Here is a 14,590-nt window from a genome sequence, read left to right on the forward strand (position 1 = left end):
ACCAATCCATGCAGGTTGTAGCAGCACCAGTGTTTCAGATAGCTGCATCCTAGAATAATAATGGTGGTATTTTTAAAGATGCTGCTAAGTGATACTTGAGATAATGTTTTTAACTTTCTTTTTAACTACATCAAGTCAAAAAAGAATCTTGGTTACAGTCAGTGCTGAAGTACTTGAATTTGAAATAATCCAAGCTGATTTAACACATTTTAAAAAAGAAGAGCTACATTCTTGACAAGAATCTTCCAGTTATGCCAAAAATACAAATTCCAAAATATATTTGTAATATTAATAATAACAATGCTAAAGCCTCCAGACATGCCAAATCTCCAGTCTTGCGGATATAAACTGTAATTATTGTGCATTTTTCTTTCAGCTGTCAGATCCTCTCCTCTGAAGAGAGTATCATTGAGGAACAGTTTTAAGACAAGCAGTATGGACCAGAAGAATATAAAGAAATCCCTGATGGCTGTTGGAACAGTAAGTAATTTTAAAATTTTTATTTAATATTTCTAATATAAGCATTTTTTTCTTACGACTGTAATGTAAAACAAGCAGTATGACATAGAGAATCAACTTGATTTCTCTGAGAAGTTGTGCAGGTAGCATTGCAGACTTGGCATAAATGTGAAAATTGTATTTCTCAAATGGGTTTCATACTGGTGGAAGAACTTGAGATAACTTTTTTTCTACAGAGACAACATATCAAAACAAGAGTTACTTGGTTTGTACCTGAGATCCAAATCAAATGCATGGATATAAATTGTCTTGTTTGTGAGCAGAATGATTATGTAGTCTGTGAATTAGAGTTTATTTAAAACTCTGGTGGTGGTTGATTAACGGCTGAAAAAGAACATTAGTACTGTTGTGTTCCAACAAAAATCCTACGAACATAAAGTTGCTTCAGTTTTTTTGCAATCAGATGTAACTACTTCTTTGGTTTTAGGTGTATATACGTAATCACAAGCATATTTATTTCAAAATAAGGGCATACAAACAGAGGCAGGGAGTATCTTTTTTTCTTTTAATTGGGAAATTTCAGTGGGAATCTTCCAAAATCAAGTCAGCTAGAAATAATTTCATTCTAGCTTTACTCTGTTACATTGCTTGGCTCCACACTAGGCCTTGCTTGTTGTTTGCCCAGTGGTCTTAGAAGGAGATGCTTTAAACCACAGAAAACAAGGTTTGCAAATGCTGTGGATGATCCTGAAAGGAAACAGATGGTTCCTTAAACACAGAACTCATGGCAGTGGGTTTTAGAGCTCTCTCTCAGAGAAACGGGGTTTTGTTACCACTGGTTTGCTAAAAACAAGAATATATTATACACTATATTACATTCAGATGATCTCATACTAATCAAAGCAATCTTGTGGGACCTCTGATTCTGATTAAGCATTTGGGCTGAAGGGACTATGCTACCAACCTACCTCATTGGCAGGGGTTTTGTCATGAGACATTTGTTATGTTTTTGAAGCAAATATTTCTGTGATAAGTGTTATATTAAAACCCACAAGGATATGAATAATCCTGTTTTCAGTGAAGATTTTAAACTGCATGCTATAAATAAAACCAAGGCCACACATTGACTCAAAAAGGTAAAAAAGAAATACTGAATAGCTCTGTTCATCCTGCCCACTAAATGGGGTGAGGCCATGGGGGAAAATATCTTTTAATTGTATCACACAGGAGAAGTGAATTAGGACTACACAAGGCGACCTTAATTCGGGTGCTTCCAGCTCTTGATTCCTTGGCTTTTCAACCTTAGCATAGGTGGGTGGAGAGATTGTTATTATTTTTGTTTTGTCATCATGCAGCTAAGTTCCACTTCAAAGTACTTGGTGTTTTAAAATTTATTCTGCTGGAGCATTCCATTTACTTATTCTCAAATGCTAGTTTTTAAACTGAGCTGGGATGACAAATTCTCCCTTAGAAGGATTACTTTACTCATTGTGAAGTGAGGCTTCTAGCTGCCATCTTCATTTCTTTCTGGTCATAATACTCCAGCCATCAGACAAAGATCAGCAAGTCTCCTAAAATGAATAGGCGACGCAGGGAAAACTGAATAGCCTCCAAAGCAATTGTATCGAAGTGACATCAGCGCTCAGATATTTTCATCTTGGCTATTGCAACAACATTCAGTCAATAACGGGCAGTAGAGCCAGTACACGCTGACTCTCTTTATGGCTCACCCACTGGGAACATGTCTCTGTAAGAGACCCGCAGAAAGTGGTAGGTCCAAAAACTGAACAACTTTGTTCCATATTGAAGGACTTGCCTTCAAAGTCCACGCAGCGCACTGTTGTCCTTCAGCCAGAGCTTGCTCAGTGAGCAAAGCCATGCTGAAATTCAGCCTTATGATCCTGTAAGTTCTCTGAGCGCTAAGTTCTCTGACTGCTGGGCATCAGCCTGGACATCAGCCTTTATGGGTCTAACATACCTTTTAAGTGTTGTATGGCCAGCTACCACGTGAAAATCGTGCCTGACATTGCCACTGACCCGTTCTGAAAAGCTGAAGAATATGTTCTGTCTGCTGTATTCAGTTTCTCAGCGTGGGATATTGTGATGATAATGCTGGTAACCACTTTAAAGGGCTGCCAGAGTTAGAGATTAAAAATTACCTTTAGCATCTTAGTATTTTAGCTCTTAAGTATTACTGGTAGTCCTCTAAGATCATTCATTCCTTTCACACCACCTTAAAGAATTCTGGCACTATAATCCCTACTTTACAAGTGGGAAGTAGATGCACTGGGCAGGATAAGAACTTGTTTTGTGCTTTCTTAGTGTAGCAGAGGTGGGATAGGAACAGGGGAATACATTGATGTTCTTGAGCTGGGATGGTTTAGCTCTCCTCTCCTGTATTATACCTTTTGGGGAGCAAGTAATTTTCCCAACCTCCCCCCACCTCCTCACTAATGTCTTTCCATGTAGAAATAATATTTGGAATCTGAGATTGTGCCTTCTGAAGTGGTTTCCATCTTGCTGTCCTCCTAAGAGAACTTTAACCTTTTTTGAATGATCATGTTCAGCTACATATAATTTCCAATCCATAAAAAAACAAGTCCCCTTGTATTTATACACACTGCAGCAAAATGTACCTTTAAGGAGAAAACATTGCTTCACTGTGACTATCTGAATTTATTGGCTATTAGAAGTCTTATAGTGTGTGGCTCACATTTTAGAACTCTGATTTCAAGCTTAATGTGGTCAGGAAATATAAAAATACATTTATTTATGTCATCTACTAAAAATCTCAACCTATGTTACTGCTAGTCTAACCAAATCTGTGTTTATGTTGGAGATGAATGATTGGTTTGTAGCTGCCTGTGTTTCTAGCCAGGCTGAATGGAATGATTCTGCAGCAGAACTATGTGTGTATTTTTTTTTTTAAACTTCTTTTTATTTACTGCATGTGGCAGCTATTTCCTTCCTCCCAGAACCCACTGCCCAGTTCTCAAGGGCAGTGCAGCTGTCTGACTCCTATCAAGCTGTGTACGTGGAGTGATGTGATTTATTGAATTGTTCAAGGTCATCAAAATTCAGGCAAATATTTCATTCCTACTGATACCTGTTCACTGTTGCAAGCTTGGATTTGATTTGCTTTTCCAAGTCTTTGGAGCCTGCACATCAGCTACTACTTTAACTGATATTTGCACAGGCGTTCCTTGTTATTAATCTTTAGGAAAATATCTTTGAATATAGTTTCTTCTCAGACATTTGATAACTAGATGTTCACGCAGGATGTGAGATCCCAGTCTATCCCTCTGGTAATAACTGGTTAGGAAGAAGTCAGAATAGCTGCCAAAGGAGAATAATTATCAGGCTTGAGACATTTTCTTAAACAACCATAGAATTATAGAATATCTCAAGTTGGAGGGGACCCATAAGGATCATCGAGTCGCACGAGCTTTTTAGGGTGTAATGTTCAGTGATCCTGAACAGCCACATGTCAGTGAAATGATCCTCTATAAGGTGTTTTCCACCTTGAAGACTATTTTTTGGGGGGTCTTTTTCTATTTAAAATATATTTTCTATACAAAAGACTATTATTTCTTGGGTCTTTTCCCAAAGAGGTGAATGAATCTGTATTATTTTCTATGTTCAGGACTGAATGGGCTGGAAGGAGTTCACTGCTTTTACACAACACAAAGCACAGGAAAGAGCTACTTTAAATCTGAGCAGACAGCGAGTCTGCCTACACCAACATGCCTCGTAGCTTTTTGTTTTCAAGCACTGTATGTATCTTTTTGGTGCTCTGTTCAGTTCAATTATTTAAATATATTATTATAATAATCACATGAATCTATTATTATATTTATATATCTGTAAATATTAATATATTTATTTATTAATATTAATATATTTATAATAAGTATATTGTTATAAATATATAAAATATATTAATTTCTATCCCAATGGTAGGCTTACAGCATTTTGTTACCTGCCTGAGATGTGCTGAGCCATATGAAACCAAGCTGACAGAAGCTGCTTCTGCCAAGAAGCAGGAAAGGTATCTCTATACCTGTTGTGTTCCACCAGCTTTCCTAAGCCATCCAGCAATTAATTATAAGGACTTTGACAAAATTCACTTAAAATGCATCCACCCCTTGTTTATGCCTCAGATTACTTTTTAGAGCACATTTTTCAGAGGTTGCAGGCAGCATACATATACTGGAGAGCACACCGACTCTGGTAGGCTCTCCAGGACAGGAGGGCAGTAACTGGACAATCTCCAGAGATCCCTTCTAACCTTTACCATTATGTAAGCTCCCAGTTTTACTGGTCATGCTTAGCAGATTTACATGTGAGGATAAGGTGCTGTTTATCATCAGAGATCCATCCAAAGAAAAAAAGTTTTGGAAACAGACGAGCTTTGTATTTTCAGGTTCTGCTCTAAACTGAAAGATGAAAAATGATTCAGTGAATATAAATTAAGCTAGTAAAAGACAGTGGGAAAGGACTCAGAGGAGCTCTGGGAAGCTTCCTGGAAAGAAAAATAGGGGTTAGAGTCTTTTACCACCACAGGTATAATATCTAATATCAGATCAAACGTTAAAGGAAGAAAGAAAAGTCATCTTCTCTAAAACATTTACAAAACTGACTTGCAATCTTTTTTGAACTGCAGGTGCCTAAAGCTTCCCAGTGGAGAGAGCTACATCTCGGTAGCAAATTGTAACCTTCTGACAATAGGCTTTTCTGTCTCAGCCATGTTTCACAGATCCTGCAGCAGCAGCCCTAGGCTCCAGCTGATTCTGTGAACCACAGGCTGGGAAGGACCGTCTTGCATGGTAAAGACCACAAACTTTTTTGCAACAGGCATAAAGAACTCTTGTATCATTTTTCCAGTCAAGGGTCCCTTGACAAACATTTTGCAGGAGGACATTTCTCTGTTGATCTAAAGTGACATATTGGAGTAAACCGCGACAGATGGGCTGCAGCAGCTTCCCTTCTGTTACCTTCTTTCACTTGAGCTTAATTTTTGGTTTTGATACACTTGGACTGTTCCTGGGATGAAATAATACACACAGCAATCTCAGCTGACCTTTTATGTACTGTAAGAAACAGGTCTGACTCCCCTGAGCCATGAATGCAGAGGTTTTTTGATGTAATTTCCTGGAACAGGTACAGCTGAGATGCTTTCATCGCTGAGACCGGCTCTGCAACGGGCAAGCCCTCTTGGCATCAGCACACTTAACCTTTTTGTTCAGCAAATTTCCCATCCTGTGTAGGTGGACAATGAATACTAATATGATGCAAATGATTTCCTTTCAAATGTGAAGGCTCCTTGATTAAAAACACACTGCCCAGGAACTCTAGGTCTGTTCTATTCCCATGGAACAGAACACCCTTGTTGCCTTTGACTTTGGTGATTGCAGGATCAAGCTGTTAGTTTCAAATAAGGTTGCAGGTAAAATTCTTTTCCTCTAAAACTGAGGATGAATTACCAACTCAGTAAAGAAGGTGTAAACAATACAGAGCAAAAAATGCCAGGAAGATCTGGGGAAAAAAATCAGAGAAGGAAAAAAATAGTGTTAAATGTCTTGCTTGAGAGTCCAGAAGTTTGTCAGAAAATCAGAAGCCGAGGTTGGTGGAAGGTATCGTGGGACTTCTTTTGATATAAGCAGGAGGAGAGTTGATGAAAAGCTAAATTACTACTATGCCTGAGAGAATGCTGGAATTTCCATGATATCTTCGGTTTGATAGACTCTGAAATGCAGTCTGGATCATGCAGCTACCTTCCTCATTACTGAGGAAGTTATACCTTGGGATTTTTCACCCAGTGAGGAAATGATGTTTTAAGTATCTATATTTGGGTTTCCGTCTCTCATTGACATTGCTTCTCCCTTCATATATAAAGACTCTTAAAACAACATTAATATGTGTTACAGAACTGAAAATAATATGGATGTACAGAGTTGGGTAGTTCCTTCATGAGGCTATTTTTAATTCATGTTAGCACTAGTTTAGTTAAAAAAAACATACATATACATATACATATGTATCTATCTATCTCTACCAGATATCAGAACTCTGCTCATACTGCGGTTTTGGTATACTGTTCTCCTACTTTGTTTTTATTGAAAGATACTCTAAAATTATGGGAGAGCATTTCTCATTCTACTATTTTCTAATTAAGATTTTCTCATGAGTGCCATGACCCAGCAAGCAACCCTAACGCTCTAGTGGGCCCATAAATGCGTGTAAAGCTACCAGCCCATGCAGTCCTGTAGGCAGAGTTGGGGTCTAGGTGATTTTAAAGGAGCTGCTTTGTTTGCTGTAGGAATTAATCTATCTCTGGGGAAGAACTTCCAGTTTTTTTAACAGTGTGTATCAAGGTTAGTAGCTAAGTCTTTTATATTCTCAGCTCCTCATGCCAGCCCCTAAATGCATATCATGAAAAAAACCCACTCAAAAAACCAAACCAAAACCAGTTTGGATAGGCCTTGTTTATGGGTGTGCTTGAAAGAAAACCAGCCAGCAATAATGCCCACCAAGCAACTCCACATAGAAAAACGTGACAGTACTGTAATACAAGGCTTTAACACCAACAGAAATGGAGAGACTGTTGTTCTGAATGGGCTGTCTCTGGAGTATCCACTTTATGAAAGTTCTTTGACTTCTATAAGGATTTCTGTATAGGTTAGCTATAAAGTAGCCTAGGTCTCCTGGGCTCTTTTGCCTTGTCTTGCCACAGAAATCTCATCTAACAGCACTGGTTTGGGAAAGGAGCCATAAAGGAAAAAAAGAACAGGCTCCTTTTGTAGCTAATAACTTCCTTTAATTGGTAATTAAGCTGCCTGCTACTTATAAATGTCAATAAAGGTCAAAATATTTAGAAGCAGAATCATTTTAGTGGCTTCCCATTTCTCATTGCATAAGCTGCCTGCTCAGACCACACACACGCACATTTGAAGATGGTTAAGATTTCAGAGACCTAGTCTTCCCACCAAATTCTTATATAAAGTGGCCCAGAAGGGGACAGAGCAGCTTTAGTCAATAGGAGGGAGGATGTGAACCGAGTCTACTGGGTGAGCATTCCTCACATTTTGGAATACCACCGCAGGCGCTGGGGCTGAATCAGACAAGGGGCTGGCCAGATGGTGCACTCATTTACTCTTTAATTCAGGGAAAGGGGGTTGCATCTGATCCATGTGCAAAATGACTCAAGAAAAAACTGCCTGGTAACAGATTAAATACCAATTGCAGCTTGAAAATGAGCATTAGTGTAAATCCTGTTGTTTCTATTGAGCAGAGAAAAATAGAGGTTTCTCTTGGTTTTGCTTGCAGTCCCTGAGTTAACATGTACGAATAATTTTCACTGCATGAATTTGTTGATTTTGTGAGCAGATTCTTCACACTGAAATTAATCAGTTAACAAGGGGGCAAGCGAGGGGACATTTGGCTTTGAAGAGTGCAGAGAATGTATTCCCAGAGGGATCTTTAATCTTTTTATGGTGTTTTGTTTTTTAAAGTGTGTGTGTGTGTCTTGCAGGGGCTTGGCATTTTGGAAATTAGAGCAATAGACACTAGACTTTTACATTACACTTTTAGAATATGGACTCCTTTTAATGCTTTCCCAAAACATGTTCAAGAAACTCAACAGTCTAATTCACCATTCCATGAGCTTGCTGTAGAGGATGGAGCGTGGTTTTGTGTGTGCAAGTACGAATACATGTATATGTGAAAAAAACCTTACATTGATGTGAGGCACATCTAATTCCTGCCTCTTGCTATGCTGCATCTAGGACCATAGCTCAGTGACCCCCCTCTCCATGACCTCTGGTTCTGGTTGACATGAGACCTGTGTTCAGACAAGCCCAATCAGCAAACATGTTCCTCAGCAGTTGTAAAGGTTAGTTTCCCTTTCACAACAGATGTCCCAGTGTGGTCCCTTGCCCTCTCCTGTGATTGTGTGCCAAATGTCTTGCATGTGTCATGATCATCACCAGAGGGGAAGTGACAGTGTGAGTGGTTTAGTGAATGAGTTGTTGTCGTAGTCCCTGTGAAGATGTCAGCTGATTAACAGATCTCTGACCTTAGAAGAAAGCAAGAGATTTGAAGTCCTCTTATGTATTTCAGTCCTTAGTGGCCAAGGACTTCATAAGGATTTTCCTTTTGCCTGCCTCTGACTAGTGGGAGGGCCATGCAGTGGTGCTTTGTGAATCTGGAGGTGGAGAAGTGACCAGATAGCTTGTCAAGTAGAGCTGGGAATGGGAAAGGGATGATCCTCTGGTCTTTCCTTCCTGCCAGACTGAATTGTGGATATTGGTGAGGGTGCAACATGCACCCATCTCAAGTTTACTCTTGGTAGCATCAGACTGGATAGGTGGAAGACTGACCTGAAAATTTTCTGATGTCCTGCTGGCACATTCACCCTGTCTGGGAACTTCACATTTGATCCACCCGCCCCAGCTCGGCATAGCTATAATTAGAAGCAAACATTCCATGCAGTCTTGCGTGTAAATAATAATGCCAGCCAAGTTGGATCTCTTATGTTTTCTTGGGGCAGATATGCTTACTGGCTGTGCTGTGTGATGTGTGTTACTGGATAACTCATAAAACATCGCTGTTTTTGCATATATATGTGCTTATGCCATAAAAACATCAAACCAGGGAAACACGAGGCAGTCATGCTATATGTGAATCTTGCTTCCTTGTTTGCTCTCTGTGTCAGTTGCAGATGTTTTCTGAAAAGATTTTAAGGAAATGGCTTTGAAGGGCAACATTACATATCCAAGTGCTAGCTTTCAAAAGTCAAAAATGCTTTCCGAAGTCATGAGATTTTCTTAAAGACCGTAAGCTCAAAGTGGATAAGTATGCCTTCAAAATTTGTTGTTTGCCTTCTGTTTTTGAGCCATTAGACTGCTTTTACCGATTTTCTTCCAAACTTTAATTCTCTAATTGTGATGGTGAGAAGCTTCTTATTAAAAAACCTGAAGAAAGAGCACTCTGAAAATCAATGTCATGACTTCAGAAGCTACTCATTTGCTAGTAATAACATATAATTATCCCAGAAGAGCAATATAACCGTCGGACCATCATACCAGAAAAATAATACATGTTTTTATATTGAAGACACAAACATGAATTAAATAGTATTTTGAGACTTTTATTCAACTGATACTTCATGTGTCATTTATATAGCTTTTCTACAGCAGGTCTAGATCCCAGGATCTCATGATGCAGTGTAGAGAGTCCTCCAAAAACATTTTTTTTCTTGGAACATCCTTCCACCCCTTTCCAGAGGTACAGTTTACAGTGTGGTCCCACAGACTGTTGCAGCAGCAAAAATGAAGGGGTGCTGAGCTTCAGCAGTGGAGTTAATGGTGCTTCCATCACCCCCAAAAATGCCTCCTGTAACTCTGCTGACAGGACGCAGAGATCTCAGCTGGCTGTTCTTCAGTTTCAGTTCATATTGCTTCACCTTTCATAAATTCACTCATAATTCGGGTGGGGGTGGTATTGTGTATGCATCCATCTTGTTAATAGCCAAATATATACAAAAGAAGACAAACAGTCAAGGAATTTAAACTTTCATTTTCATCTTACAGTTTCTATAATACAATTAGGGTTTTGTACTGAGCTTTCTCATAAAACTCTTCCACAGTAACAACACAGCTCTGCACCGAGCAGCCAGTGAGTGCCAGGCCACCAGACGCTACCAGGCAGTATTTCTGTCTGCGCCTCCCTGTCTGCCCCAATCCATCCCAGTGTCCCACATCATCTCAGCTAATAGAATTTGCAGATTATTGGAGGAGGACTAGAGGAACGGGAGCGGTGACTTATTTCTTCGATCATGATCCTGTGTATCTTCATTGAGGCTGAAGGAAAAAGCAAAAAGAGGGAGAGGAAAGGAATGCAGGCAGGATCGAAAAACAAGGTTAAAAAAACCAAAGCAGAAAGAGGACAAAAGAAGGTAATTCCTAAGTGTAATTTCAGTACTGATAATTATTGCTTAAATATCTATATATTTTCCTGGGACATATGTAAGAGGCAGTGAATGAGTAGGGAGGAAGGTCTGTATAAAACTCCCATATCTACTGGATTTGTTTCTCCTATGTCTGGGCCTTCTAAGGTGGAAATCTGCCCTGTGTGCCCCACTGGCACAGAGTATCTAGCCCATCATCTCCTGGGCGCACGTTATACAACTGATCTGCATCAGACATCTGCACACAGGCTGCAGAGCTCATCTGTGAACGTCAGCGGTCGTTTGTGCAGAGTAATTGCTGTAACCAGGCCGTTGGGTATTTGGAAGCCCCTGGCAGTGGGCTTGAGCTTTCACATTCTGTCCAGTCAAAATCTGTAGCCACAAAGGAGGTAGCCTCTGTATTTTTCAAGACCTGTGGAAGCCGCACACATGCCAGAGTCATGTCAGGATTGCTGCGTAATGACATGCAGAGATCATAATGCCTGTTGTGGTGTTTGTCGCGGTGCGTTTAAAGTAGTTCTTTTTTCTACTTAGTGCATCTACTCAATGCCTGTGCATCTTCTACCTGTACCAGGACAGTGAAGGATGATAAAAACCAAGTTAGATGAAGGTGGGAATCTCCTTCAGGTCTCGTCAGTGCTACTTGGCATCATACCTGTTATCTGTCCTTCTCCATTAAAGCAGTTTAGATGGGGACACCCCCAAAAGAGCTGGGATGCTCCAGGCTGCCCAGGAACCCCAGCAGTGGTAGCATGAGTTAGCCTCTTAGTCTGCCTGAGTCCATCTCCCTGTCTTGCTGCAAGTTTTTGTTTAGCTTAGGCTGTGGCAGGCGGTGTGGAAACACTTGTGATCACTCATTAGGAATTCTTTCCACAGTTCCTTTCTCTTCTAATTCACATAAATAGTAAATCACTGCTGTCAATTATGTAACCCTGCACATCAGCAGTGCAGCTGAGCTCTCGCATAACACTGAGCAGTGACAGCTACAGTCAACCAACAAATGGTGCCGCAGATTTTCCTATATGGTTTCCCAGCACTTGAGTGTATGATTTAGATTCCTTTGCCTCTAAAGTACTCCACTGGGTGTCCTTTAATATTGCATTATATTACTCGTGATGCATAGTCGATTCCATTGCTTCCATTTACTTTAGCAATGATAAATGTCAGAAACTGTATGAGAAGTTTATAAATTTTAAGTGCTTTGTAGGCAACTGTTACCCAGAGAAATTTTCAAACTGTTTGTTACTGGTGAAGTGTAAGGCTTGTGGAAAAATTGCTTCCAGAAGCTTGGTTAATGAGTTTCAAAATAGGGTAAAATGCATGAATTCTTTATGACTGAGAAGTACTTTAGTATCAGGATTTTCTCTTCTGTAGTAGTCCTCAATTATGCACAGTGAATATTTAAAAAGGGTTACAAGAATTTAGTAAAAAAACCCTGAACCCAAGAAACTTGCAACTCGGCTTTTCTCACTGTAATAGTCTCACAATGAGGTGTAAAGTTCCTAAACACTTTCTGTTCAGCTGCAGGAGCTAGGAGTGCTGCACTGGTGGGGTTTGAGCATCCTGGCCCAGACGATGTACGCGTATGGAAAGTAACCGTTTAGGCAGTTGGAGTGAAACCATGCTTTGGTCAGGCTGGTGTTAATACAAGTCTGCATCACCCCAGTTACTTGTGTTCATAGTATCACAGTGTGGAGCGGGTTGGAGGCTGTTCGTTGTGGTCTGGCAGTGCTTTCCTCACCAGGAATGATTTGGCCAGCCTGTGTATTACTGGTCCCTCTGGCTATTTGTTGGCCACAGATTAGCCACACTGTAGGATGTAAATAGGTCTCCTGGCCTGCTGTCTCTTCTGCTGGAAGTGGTAAACAACAGCTAGTAAAGCAGGAGGACAAAGAAAATTGGGAAGGAGTTAAGGGAACTTTACTGGATACTATTGTCTCCGTTTCCCACAAACAGTGAGGTAAAGCATTCAGTGAGAGGAATACGAGATGTTGGCTTTACTACACAGAAGTGCTGAACCTTAGGGGATGGAATATTCTCTGCCTAGAGATGTTCATTCTTATTTAATCATCACAGGAGGGCCCACTCACGTCCTGCCTGCCTCAGAGAGCTCGCTGTCTATGACATTAGTCCTGAGGAAGCAGGGTTTGCCCGAGCCCACGCGGTGCCTGTTGGAGGGGTTCAACACCTACACTCAGGCATGTAATTTGGGCAGTTGTGCTCATCTATCAGTGTGGCTTAATTGCCTTTGGACCGAACTACTAGTGTAGGGTTAATGAATTTATCAGTTGCTCTGAAGTACCAGATGCAATTCTGGCTTGTCCGCAAAATGTGGAAGAGCAAAATGTGGAAGAGCTCCTGCACGTTGCTTTCTGAAGGTCCTGTAGCTGGATCTCTGTTGCAGAGGTAGCTCAGGCTGTCGATGCCCCTGCTGAGGTCGCCCAACTGGCATGGGAGCGCTCAGCACATCGCTGCAGCAGCGCAGGCTGATCAGATGAGCCCCTGCCGAGCTCTACCAGCCACTTCTCCCGACCTGACCCTTCCTGCTCCCTGAACCAGGCGCTGAATTTCAGGCAACAGCCACCGCAAAGGACCCCCCGAGCTGCAGAAACGGGCAGTGTGAATTATCATGCAGCTGCTGCTACAGCAAAGATGATTTCTGGGAAGTCCGAAAGTTTCTCTCTGCAAACTCGTTTTAAGGGGATGGTGGGTGGCCCGGGGGAGCAGCGGGGGGCTCTCTCCGATCTGCCTTTGGTGGGGGCCCCGCGGTAGGTGAGGCTGTGGGTTGATGCCGTTATTCCCCGCGGTCACTGCACTGTGGATGAGCAGCCGCCCTGCCCCGGGGAGGTGGGGGGAAGGTGCCCGGGGGCAGGCGCCCTGGTGGGGGGGAGGGTGCCCTGGAGGGGAGGAAGGTGCCCTGCGGGGGAAGAAGGTGCCCTGGGGGAGAGGAAGGTGCCCGGGGGCAGGTGCCCTGGGGGGGAGGAAGGTGCCCTGCGGGGGAAGAAGGTGCCCTGGAGGAAAGTGCCCGGGGACAGGTGCCCTGGGGGGGAGGAAGGTGCCCGGGGGAAGGTACCCCGGGGCAGGGGAGTGAAGGTGCCCCGGGGGGGGGGGGGGGGGGGAAGGCGCCTTGCGGGGAAGGAAAGTGCCTGGGGACAGGTGCTGGGGGGGTGGGGCGGGAGGGGAGGAAGGGAAGGTGCCCCGGGGGGCTAAGGTGCCCGGGGGCTATAATGTACCCGGGGGCAGGTGCCCCGGCAGCCGCTGTCGCTGCCAGGAGCAGGCAGCGGCCGCACGATGGCAGCGCGGGGCCGCCGGGGGAAGCGGCTGCAGCCCCGGCACAGCACCGCCGGGCAGGGTAATCTTTAGCCTTGTGTTCTGCTGCTGCAAGCAGTCACTGCAGCAGGTCAGGGTTATTTTAAATTAGACTTTGACATTTTACTTTCCTGTGTTTTGTGGTTTCTTGTTTCCCTTCCCCCACAGCCCAGCCGACGTGGGGGTCTTGGGGGAGGTGGAAGCTTCCAAGTGGTAAAATATGACCTAACAAGAATATAACAGTTCGCAGAGACTCATTTGCTGCAAGACAAATTCAGATTGCAGGCTGGTAGGAATCCACACAGGGGCTGTGTGAGGCTCGAAAGTAAATACGCAATGAGGCGACAGGCTGCATTTGTTCTGGCCTTCAAAGCTGTGTCTGTGAAAGCATGTGGATGATAGGCAGTGTGGAAGACCTTTGGAAGTCTATAGCAAAAATAATGCATAACTGCTAATATCAGGTCCATATGGCATCTGGTATAGCTGCACAGAAATATTTATCTAGACTTTTTATTCCTTGCAAGCTATGCTTAGATTATATACATTGTCCCTATTGTGCATTGTAGGGGATGGTCTCTTTCATATGCCAGCGTCTTATGGCTTTCATTTGTTCACAGACCTCCCACTAAGTGACTGCTGATTGAAAACCTTTTTACTTTCTTGCCAGGTTTAGCAAAAAGGGCTTGGTGTACTTAGTGCCTTTGATCTATCTAGGATGAACATTTTCATTGAAAGAGGTAGATGAGTCATTCTATATTTGACACGGAGCTATCTTGGAATACCTCTGGGTTTGCCTTTTCAAGCTCTTTTATATTTTTTTGCATGTGGCTATAAATATTTTGCTCTGTGAGAAGC

This window comes from Falco biarmicus, chromosome 7 (assembly GCF_023638135.1).
Source record: "Falco biarmicus isolate bFalBia1 chromosome 7, bFalBia1.pri, whole genome shotgun sequence".
NCBI lineage: Eukaryota > Metazoa > Chordata > Aves > Falconiformes > Falconidae > Falco > Falco biarmicus.